The sequence below is a fragment of the Chrysochloris asiatica genome, unplaced genomic scaffold (genome assembly GCF_000296735.1).
Source record: "Chrysochloris asiatica unplaced genomic scaffold, ChrAsi1.0 scaffold00031, whole genome shotgun sequence".
Taxonomy (NCBI): Eukaryota; Metazoa; Chordata; class Mammalia; order Afrosoricida; family Chrysochloridae; genus Chrysochloris; species Chrysochloris asiatica.
In genome coordinates this window covers 25,266,983-25,278,767 of record NW_006408549.1, presented here as the reverse complement: position 1 = coordinate 25,278,767, position 11,785 = coordinate 25,266,983, and the positions used below count along the sequence as shown (strand labels likewise).

Here is an 11,785-nt window from a genome sequence, read left to right as displayed (position 1 = left end):
TTTCCTTATGAGAGGAACAGCCAATATTTGTCCTTATTTGCTTGACTTACTTCACTAAGCATCCATGTCATAATATATTTTGTGGAGTAACCATTGTTCTTAGTGGTTTCATAGTATTCTATTGTGTGTATGCACCATAATTAGTTTATCCACACATCCTTTTTTTAAAATAATAATAATAAAAAAGTAGGTTGTATTTCAATCATTTTGTGGGTGGCATTTTGGTCACAGAATCGGTCCATTAAGGCAAATTGAACAATAAACTTATGTGTTTATAAAAGTTACTAGGTAATATGTACAGAAGCACTGTGACTCTGTAAGATAAGCCATGCACTGGGAACCACAAGGTCAGTGGTTGAAGCCCACCAGTAGAAGAGGCTTTCCACTCCCACAAAAATGTGCAGCCTCACAAACTCTGAATTTTGTTAAATGTCATTGAGTCTGTTCTACTCATAGCGACCCAGTGTAGGGTTTCTCAGTAGCAACTAGTGGGTTTGAATTTGACCTTACTGTTAAGAGTCCAGTGCTTATCCTACAGTGCCACTCCATGATTCCTGGAAAACCCTATCCAAGGTCGCTAGAACCTACTCCATGGCACTTAACAACAAGCAATATGCACAATAGAGCGCTCTCTTCACTCTATTCTTATATCCTCCCTGCGCTGTACCACAGATCCAAGAAACTCGTTAACACAGGGACCCTGTGTAGGGTTTACGAGGAGCAGATAGTGAGTTTGAACCTATGATCTTGCTGTTCAAACCGATCTTGTAGTCCAGTGCTTATTCCGTGGTGACACAAACTTATCAGGAAAATAGCATTTGGTTTACAAATTCTCATGGTAGATAAATGACTGAGAAAATAGATTGTTCAACCAAACTGGGCACACAGTATTAGCCAGGGCATTGGAGGAAGAGGGAAAAGGTACTTTCCTTCTTTGTTGTTGTTATGTGCCTTCCAGTCGATTCCGACCCACAGCAACCTAGTATAGGGTTTCCAAGGAGCAGCTGGTGAGCTTGAACGGCCGACCTTGTAACCCAAAGCGCCATATCTTTTATGTTTAAGATAATATTCTGGTGCCTTGTGTGAACAACTCCTTAAGGCCTGATTACTCAAGAGGGTGGGAGGAGGCCTCCCTTTGATGCGGGGGTGGGTGGTGGTGGTGGGGTGATGGGGACGCAAGGGACACAGAATCTGCGCATGTGCCAAGTCGTAGTCTTATAACACAGGTGGAGGCGCACCACATCTATGGTTGGAAGGTCATGTAAGAGCGTCGACACGCCTAATGAAAAGAAGGGCCACTTACATAGCTTATATAAGGTGTGCGCAGGCGTCAGTCGGCCTTTTCCTGTTTGGTGCAACGCTAAACGTTTTGCTGTCGCCGTGGGCGGCCTACCCGCTCGATGTTACCAGTACTGTAAGAACAAACCTTATCCAACGTCTCACTTCTGCAGAGGTGTCCCTGATGCCAAGATCCGCATCTTTGATCTAGGTCGGAAGAAGGCAAAAGTGGATGAATTCCCACTTTGTGGACACATGGTATCTGATGAGTATGAGCAGCTCTCCTCAGAAGCCCTGGAAGCCGCCCGTTATCTGTGCCAACAAATACATGGTGAAAAGCTGTGGTAAAGATGGCTTTCAAAGCCGAGTGCAGCTGCATCCTTTCCATGTAATTCGCATCAACAAGATGTTGTCCTGTGCTGGAGCCGACAGACTGCAGACCGGAATGCGAGGAGACTTCGGGAAGCCTCAGGGTACTGTCGCGAGAGTCCACATCGGCCAAGTCATCATGTCGATCCGTACCAAGCTTCAGAACAAGGAGCATGTGATTGAGGCCCTCCGTAGAGCCAAGTTCAAGTTCCCTGGACACCGGAAGATCCATATTTCCAAGAAATGGGGCTTTACCAAATTTAATGCTGCTGAATTTGAAGGCCTCTTGGCGAAGAAGCGCCTCATCCCCGATGGTTGTGGCGTCAAATACATCTCCAGTCATGGTCCCCTGGGCAAATGGCAGGCCTTGCATTCTTGAGGACTTTGGCAGCATTGTTCTTCGTGGATCAGGGTGGTCAGATTTATGGCTACCAACAAATTGTATTAATCAGTTCATGGGCCTAGAGTCCATAGCTGCTCTGTCTTTCCATGCCACCACCTCTGCTGCTTTCTCTGCTGTCTCTGCTTTTTCAGGCAGGGATTCCAAGATCCACTTGTATTCTTCCTTAATGATGGTCCTGGAATTGTCTGTTCAAGTATGTCCCAAGTGATCACCAGTGTGTGTATACGACTCGTGGATTCCCGTTAACTTTCAGTCCTAGAAGGGGTTTTTCTCAGATGGGCTGACTCTCCTTGCCTTGATGCCTCCAAAACTCAAAAAGCCAAACTGTCCGCTTTTTTTTACTACTTGAATTTTCCACATTCCTTTTTTGGTACTTTTGTTGTTTCCATTTCTTTGCTGTTGTAAAAATAGGTGTGCTGATGTCTGTTCATGTCATTTATTTTTAAGTTTCTAGGATATGTGAAAGAAACTCTGGTAGCATAGAGATTACGAGTGGGGCCGATAATCTCAAGGTCAGTAGTTAATACCATTCATTTCTTGGGAGAAAGATGAGGCATTGTGCTCTCATAAAGAGTTATAGCCAGAAACCATATACAGGGCCACAATGAGTCAGAAACTACTCACCGGTCCACAGCAGCAGCAGCAGCAGCATATGTGGACAAGAAGCCCTGGTGACACATATGTTAAGTGCTCAGTTTGAACACACCAGCTACCCTGCAGGAAAATGACATGGCAGTCTACTTCCATAGATTTATAGTTTTGGAAAGAGTATCAGGGCAGTTCAATCTCCTATAGAATCACTGGGAGTCCAAATTGACTAGACTGGAATGTGTATATGGAGGGTGTGTCTGGGAATGGGATTGCTAGATGATAGGGTAATTCTAGTTCTAGTTTTTTGAGAGAGTGACAAACTGACATAGCATTTGTACCATTTTATAATCCCTCCATTAATGGATGAAAGTTCCAGTCTCCCTACATCCTTGTCAACAATTATTATTATCTGTTTTGGTTTTATCAATGCACTTTTAGACAAAGTAAGATAGTATTTCATTGTAGCTGTGATTTGCATAAAATAGATAATATCTTTCCAAGTCTGTTGGATGCTTTTATTTCCTCTTTGGTGAAACTTCTGTTCATGTCCTTTGTCAAGGTTTTCACATTTGTTTGAATATAAATTTTCATAGCAATCTGTTATGATCTTTTTTACTTTCTTGGATAGGTTGGGATGTCATCAGTTTGATTTCTAAATTTGGTAATTTTACTCTTCAATTTTTTATTTTGTTTGGTTTTTGTCACTGTACCAAGTGGTTTATCTATTTTATTGATCCTTTCAAAGAACCACTCTATTTTTACTGTTTTTTATTTTGCTTTTCTATTTGACTTATTTATGGTCTGATCTTTATTATTAAATTTTTTTCTGGTAGCTTTTGGCTTCTTTTGAAATTCTTTATTTGCTCAAGTTGTTGGTTTAAGTCAACAGTTTCTGAACTGTCTTCATTTTTTTTTTATGTAGGCATTTAGGATAAACACTAGGCTGCTAACCCCAATGTCAGCAATTTAAACCAGTTGCTCCTTGGAAACTCTGTGCAGGGTCCCTATAAGTCAGAACCCACACCACAGCACTTTCTAACAACAACAACAATAACAATATTTTTTTTTATTATTAAGAGTTTCCATCTGAGTGATACTTTTACAGTGTTCCTAAAATTTTGATATGTTGTGTTTCATTTTTATTTGATTCAAGGAATTTTCTAAATTTTACTTTTGATTTCTTTGATCACCCAATAGATTTTTTTTAGTGTATCATTTATTATCCCTGTGTCTATTATTATTCCATATAGTAATTTACATGACATGTTTTCCATTATTTTTAATGTTACTAACTTCTAGCTTCAGAAAAGTTGCTTTTGGTAAGGTGGAGGGATTGGCTTTGTATGATTTTAATCTTTTAAAATTCATTAAGATTTGTTTTGTGTCCTAATATATAGTCTAGGATGTATACTTTAATGTCTGGATTTATTACAGTATTTATGTACATACTTCCAATTTATATCACACCTACCAGGAAACAGGTGAGGAGTGCATGAGAACAACATACAAGCATCAATTAAACATAAATACAACAGCATAACAATGTGCTCATGAGGAATCTGTACATGGACCAAGAAGCAGTTGTTGAAACAGATCATGGGAGCACTGAATGGTTTAAAATTAAGAAAGGTGTATGACAGGGTTGTATTCTTTCACCATACGTATTCAACCTAGATGCTGAGCAAATATTTTGAGAAGCTGGGTTATATAAAGAAAAACGTGGCATCAGGATTGGAAGAAGACTCATTAACAACCTGCGCTATGCATATGATACAACCTTGCTTGCTGAAAGTGAAGAAGACTTAAAGTATTTACTGATGAAATCAAAGAGCACAGCTTTCTGTATGGATTGCATCTCAAGGTAAAGAAAACAAAAATCCTCACTACTGGACTGATAAACACCATTCTTAGCAATGGAGAAAAGACTGAAGTTGCCAAGGACTTCATTTTTCTTGGATCAACAACTATCAACACTCATGGAAGCAGCAGTCAAAATTCCAAATGGTGTTTTACATTGGGCAAATCTACTTCACAAGACCTTTTTTAAAGTGTTGTAGAGCAAAGATGTCAGCTTGAGGACTAAGGTGCGCCTGACCCAAGCCATGGTATTTTCAGTAACCTCATATACATGCGAAAGCTTGACAGTGAATATGGAAGACTATAGAATTAAAGCTTTTGAGTTATTGTGTTGGAGGAGAACATTAAAAAGGCCCTGGGCTGGCAAAAGAACTAACAGATCTGTGTTGGAAGAAATGTAGCCAGAGTGCTCCTTGGAGGGCAGGATAGCCAAATTTCATCTCTCATACTTCAGACATATTGTCAAGAGGGACCAGTCGCTGGGTAAGGATAGCATGCTTGGTAAGGTGGAGGGTCAGACTGAAAGAGGAAGACCCCAATGAGATGGATTGGCAATGTGGCAGAATCAGTGGGCTCAAGCGTAGCAACAATGGTGAGGTTGGCCCAAGATCGGGCAGTGTTTCGTTCTCTTGTGCATGGGATTGCTATGAGTCTATCACCAATATTTTCACCATATTTTCCAACTACTTATATTTTCTCTTTGCTGCCAATATTTGCATTCCAATCACCACTAATGATCAATACATCTTGATTGCATGTTTAATCAATTTCAGATTTAAAGAAGTTGGTAGATTTCTATTTCATCCTCACTGGTTTTAGTGGTTGGTGCATAAATTTGTATAATAGTGGTATTAATTGGCTTCCCTTTAGGTCCATGGATATCATCCTATCACAGACAGCATTGTACCTTATGACTGATGTGGATATGTCTTTTTTGACAATGAATGCAACACCATTCCTCTTCAATTTGTCATTCCCGGTATAGTAAACAATGTGGTTATCAGATTCAAAATGACCAATACTAGTCCATTTCAGCCCACTAATGCCTAAGATATTGATGTTTATGCATTCTATTTTATTTTTGACAATTTCTAATCTTCCCAGATTCATACTTCATGCATTCCATGTGCTGATTATTAATGGGTATTTACAGCTGTTCCTCTTCATTTTGGGTTGTGCCCCATCAGCAGTAGTAACTCTAAATACCAACAGAGAGGGAAGGAGTCTTAACATCAAGTATCAATGCTATCCCCTTTGCACACAGGGTAGATAGGTATGGGCCACTCAGACATTCGGTACCTATAACGAGGGGGTAATAAAAGCATGAAGTGTCTTGCCTACAAGGTTTCAAAGTGGAGTTTAGTTTTATGTTGTTGTTGTTGTTAAGTGCCATCGAGTCGGTTCCGACCCATAGCGACCCTGTACAGGGTTTCCGAGGGTGTAAATCTTTACGGGAGTAGAAAGCCTCATCTTTCTCCCTCGGAGCGGCTGGTAGTTTCGAACCGCTGACCTTAAGGTTCACAGCCTGATTCATGACCACTACGCTACCAGAGCTCCTTAGTTTTATAGTGGAGGGAAAAGAGTCCCCACTGGATAGTTTTCATCTTCTTTAGATGGGTCTGGTTAAAAGAGATAGGGATGAAATTCTTATTATTCAATAGTGAGTAATTATTTTTGTAACTATTTGCAACTGTCACAATTGTAAGGGTAGAGGTTTTGTAACAAAAATGGGGGAGTAGTTAATCTTGCAGTACAGAAACAAAGGACCCTAGGGCCATCAAGGAAATAGAGCACACTGGAATGTGCAATCTTATCCAGAGAAACAGGGATACTAGGGATGGATGCAGAAATGAGGACATGGTGAGAAGGAGCAGCTTAGAACCCTAGATTCATGGGAAGAGAGGGGCTAAAAGATGGCGACCGGGAGGCAGACTTGCAGAATGTGCCTTTTGGTGGTGTAAATTATTATTTATGCTTGAGTGTTTAAAAAAAAAAAGCTAAAGTGAATAGAGAGAAATACTGTTAACTGCTGGTACATGGAAAGGTTTAGCAAGGTGTATGATTTGTAGAATGTAAAACTAATGATTTGCCCTTTAAAATTTCACTCAATCCACAATAAAAACCTTTAAAAATAATTAAATGAAGAAAAAATTGGAAACTATAAAGAAACAGTAAATATAAATCCAGAAGATTAATACTAAGATTTCAGAAATAGATAATACAGTGAAAGAACAAAGTAGAATTGAATAAATGGAAGAGCAATTTAGTGAGCATGAATATATCACTCAATATCAGTCTGTTAGAGAAACATTCAGAAAAAAGAACAACTATCCAAAGAAAAAAAAGTACTTGTAATGAAATCATTGGCCTTGCAAAATTGCATAGTGCTATCTCCAGCATTATTTCATTCACCAAAAACATAATTTCAAATTACTGATCCCACCTCTTTTTTCCCCCAACTTTTACATTCCAATCACCAGTGATTATCAATGCATCTGGATTATTTTTCTGACCAATTTCAGACTGAAGAAGTTGATAGAATTTGTCAGTTTCTTCCTCATTGGCTGTTATAGTTGGTGCTTAAATTTGAATAATAATTGTATCTACTGGTCTTCCTTGTAGGCACATACATAGTATTCTATCACAGACAGAATTGTAATTCAAGCTAGATCTTGAAATATTTTTTCAACGATGAATACAACAGTAGTCCTCTTGAACCTGTCATTTCTGGCATAGTAAGCCATATATTTCAGATGGTCAATACCTACACATTTCATTTCACTACTTCCTAGGATACCAATCTTATACTTTCCATTTCAACTTTAATGACTTCTAGTTTTTAAATTAATACTTTGTACATTCCATGTCCCAATTTCATGTATCAATTATTAATGGATGTTTAATGTCTCATCTTATTTTAAGTCGTGTTCTTATAAGCTAATACAGGTCCTGAAAGCTTTGCTGCATCCAATCCACTAAGGTTGACTCTGCTTTAAGGAGGCAGCTCTTTCTCAGTAGTATTTTGTGTGCCTTCCAACCTGAGGGGCTCATCTTCTGGCACAAAATCAGACGATGTTTCTGTGCTGTTCATATAGTTTTCAGTGACTAATCTCTCAGAAGTGAACTTCCTATTCCTTCTTCCAAATTTGTTCTTAGTATTGAAGCCCCACTGATACCTGTTCACCATGGGTGTTGGTATTTGAAACACTAGTGAGACAGGATCCAGGATCACAGCAAATGCAAGTCACCACAGTACAATAAATTGACAAACTCGTAGAGAATAGCGGGTCTTGTAGAAAATTTCCACAGCTTATGATTGTATGTGAATGTCTTAATTTCCTTTGTTTTTGAATGGCAACTTTGCAGGGTAAAGTATTGTTTGGCATTTGTTTTCATTCACTATTTCATGTATGTCACTCTACTGTCTTCTGGTGTATACAATTTCTGGGGAGATAATTTGCACTGGTTCTTTTGTAAGATCATTAGTGTGTTATATTTTATGTTTTTTTGTTGCTTTCAGAATCTCTTTAGTTTTCACAAATTCTATTAGAATATGTCACAGAGATAAATTTTTGGTTTCTTTTAATTGAGACTCGTGTATTTGTAGATTTGGTTCTCTAATCAGGTCTGGAAAATTATCTCTGATTATCTTCTTGAAAACTGTATATATGTCTTTATTATTGTCAAAGTGCTCTGGGATTCCAATAGTTCTACTGTTATATTCCTTAATTGAATCCTACATTTTCATTTTCCTTTATTCTTTTTTTTTTTTTTGTTTCTCTTGAGTCTTCATATATTCAATTATTTAGCCTTCAGATCATTTATCTTATCTTCTATCTGTTCAACACTGTTTTTGATTGTTTTTCTAATTCACTTGTTTCACTCTTAATTAAGTTCCAGTAGTTTTCTGTGGTTACTTTTGATGTTTTCAATTTCCTTGTTGAAGCTCTCATTTTATTTCTCCATTTATTCCTTGATCTTCACTATTTTCCTTTTTGTGTACTTACTGTTTTCTTTAAACATATTTTAAACTAAAGTCAGAACATTTTCTCTTCATCACGCTAGTTGACCTCCATAGAATAAATTTCTTCTTTTTATATCTTGCTTTTCATTGGCCCTTCTCTTTTGATTTGGTGTGCTTGCTATTTTTTGTTTAACTAGGACCATTTGTTTTTGGTGATTTTTTTTTTTTTTTTAATTTTGTATTTCGGTTTTAGTGGGGAATTTTATGATAGGGCATCCTTGTGGTGCAGTAGTTAAGGAGCTTACTAGTAACTGAAAGGTCCAGGCCTGAACCCATCAGCAGCTCTGCAAGAGAAAAATGTGGCAGATTGTCTCTGCAAAACTCACATCCTTAAACACTCCATTGGGCAACTATACTATGCCCTATGAGTCACAGTTGACTCAATTGGAGAGGTCCTGTTATCTTCTTTGAGAGCCACCAGAGAACACTCTTATCCATAAGTTATTTTCCAATGCTGCCTTCAAATTATTTTTGTAATGAATAAACAATAGATAGATACATAAGAGTATCGATTTATTATTTCCTTCCATTTAGAAAGAATGCATGATAATCAGCTAAAGATAACAAAAATGTCAGAATTCTGGCATTAGTGGAGAAATGCAAATGTATTTTTCATCATTGTCTCTTTTTTAAGTCACATTCAAATTTTTCACTAAAGTTTTGTTCATACTCACCTATACAATGATAGAAAACATAGCGTGAAAATCCAGGGTCTCTTTGGAAATTGCTGAAAGGAGTTGGGAGATAAAGATTAAGGAAAAACAGAAACATTAAGTCCCTGAAATGTGTGGCTCTCTATATTTTTCATACCCTTTGCCTAACTCCATCTCACTTCTGGTTAACATAGGTCTTTCAACATAATTCATCCAAGACTCAAGTCATGCCATGAGAGAGACTATTAGAAAACATCATTTTGCTTTAGCAGTAATTACAGAATGCATATATCTCAGGAAATTAGAAAAGAAAGAAAACTACAAAAGCCAAGATTAAAAGGAAATTTATAATAACTTGCAACTTGCAACAGTAAAACAAAATATTTGTGCCACCTTTTAAAAAGACTCCAAGTGTTCAGAATCAGCTACACATATTACTGGTTCCTTTAAGATGAAGGAATGACTGTTGGCTTTGTATTAGATACAAAGCTACTATGAAAGCTAAAGCAATATGATATGTGTTGGCAATAAACATATGGACACACATGCAAACACACACACACAGTCAAAAATAGTAAAACACACACACATAGACCATCGTAAAAGTACATTATCCTGCAGCACCATACCAGGACAACTATGGACTCCTAAATGGCAACTCCATCCCCAGTTTCTTACCATTCATCCGCTTACTGGGACTCATTTTATGAAAACATTTATCAATGTACAATATTATATTTTGTTTAGTTTATTATCTGCAATCCCCCCATGGAATATAAACTTCATTAAAACTGTAACTGTAAGTGATGTGTATACACATGCATGCCAATTCTTTGAACAGAGCTCCTCTGTATAAAAGAGTTGCTGTTATGATACATATAACTTCATTAAGCATGTTGCTCTGACAGATTAAAAATGCCTGTACATTCATTGACACTTCTTGAATTTTTAGGTTGATTTTTTTTTCTTCGTTTGTATTTATTTAGGCTCAGTAACTGCTTGACAAATAACATATAATAGGGATTATGGGGTGCTGATTCGTTTGTGTAAGATTTGTAAATCTTGCGGATTCCACTTCCTGTCTCTTGGAACACTCTATCTGGGAACCCTGAGATACAATGTAGGGAATTCTCCATTTCCTACTACCATGCTGAGGGAACACTGCAGAACACAAAGTACCCTAATGTAAGTGAAACTATCGTGGAGCCTGCAGATTTAGTCCACTCACCATCTGAAGACCACCAAGGAGCCTTATTTGGTGTAACTTGAGCTACAGCAATTCTCATTGTCTGAATTGTGGATATTAAATAGCAATATAGTAAAATGATTGCTGTAATTACCATGTTTTGAATAATTAGTAATACAGAACAGGTAACCAGAGATTACTAGATAATTAGTATAGAGTTATGATGTTACCGTTGCTGTCGTTGTTAAGTGCCTTTGAGTCAGTTCTAACTAATAATGACCCTGTATAGGGTTTCTGAGGAGCAGCTGATGGATTTGAACCACTGATGATGTGGTTCAAACCAAATTTGCAGTTTAAACCAACCTTGAGGTCCAGTGTATTATCCTGCAGCACCATACCAGGAGAACTATGGACTCCTGAATGGCAACTCCATCCCCAAATTCTTACCATTCATCTGCTTACTGGGACTCATTTTATGAGAACATTTATCAATGTACAATATTATGTTTTGTTTAGCTTATTATCTGCAATCCCCCCATGGACTATAAACTTCATTAAAACTAAAACTGTAACTGATGTGCATACACATGCATGCCAGTTCTTTGAACAGAGCTCCTTGGTATATCATAGGCCTTAAAATATTCATTACATTGCTGAAATCATTAAATATAATCATCTAGCCAATAACATCAGAAACTGTATTTACATTCAGTAAAATATTTGGGGAAATTAGTGGGGCGCTTATTAAAATATTTTCTTAAAAACATCAATTCATCTGAAAATGTTGGACAATACATTGCCATTTTCTTTTCTTTTCATTCTTTCTTTTCCTTTTGGCAAATTACCATTACCAGAATATCATTTAGTGAGATGATAAATTAGGCATGTTGTAAATGATATTAAACAACACAGTTCAAATCATGACAGCATGTCTAGATAACGACCCAAATGTGATAACTAGGTCTTTTGCTAAAAGACTCTTTTATATGTAGCTGAAGTGTCAAGGATTTTTGTTTTGTTTTCCCTGTATAGCTCAAAAAAAAATAAGACCCCAAAACAAGCATTTTAATTATTTTGCTAATGAATAATCAAAGACATCAACATTTTTTCACATGAGCAGCATAATAAGAGGAAAACTGAATAGAAAGAATGGTCTGAACTTTGTTTTGAATATTAGACTGTACTCCATTCAACATGAGTAGTGATATGATTAATCTCCTAATAGACTCAGAACTCAGTAGTCTAAAAGTAGTGTTAAATTAAGTTCTAAATTTATAAAAATTTTTACCAACAAATCAATCTTGCACAATCCAAGGCAAACATATTTGCTTCCTTAAAAGAGTCTTTAAATCCTCAAATGTAATAGTGCTCCAGTAGCAAATTTAAGAAAATTATTCATAGCTGCTATGATGAAATAATAGGAT

At 37.1% G+C, this 11,785-nt stretch overlaps 1 pseudogene; it reads left to right on the top strand.

Moving 5' to 3' along the window:
- The first annotated feature begins 1,245 nt into the window (after nucleotides 1–1,245).
- LOC102832586 lies at nucleotides 1,246–2,026 on the top strand (annotated as a pseudogene).
- Nucleotides 2,027–11,785: the final 9,759 nt, after the last annotated feature.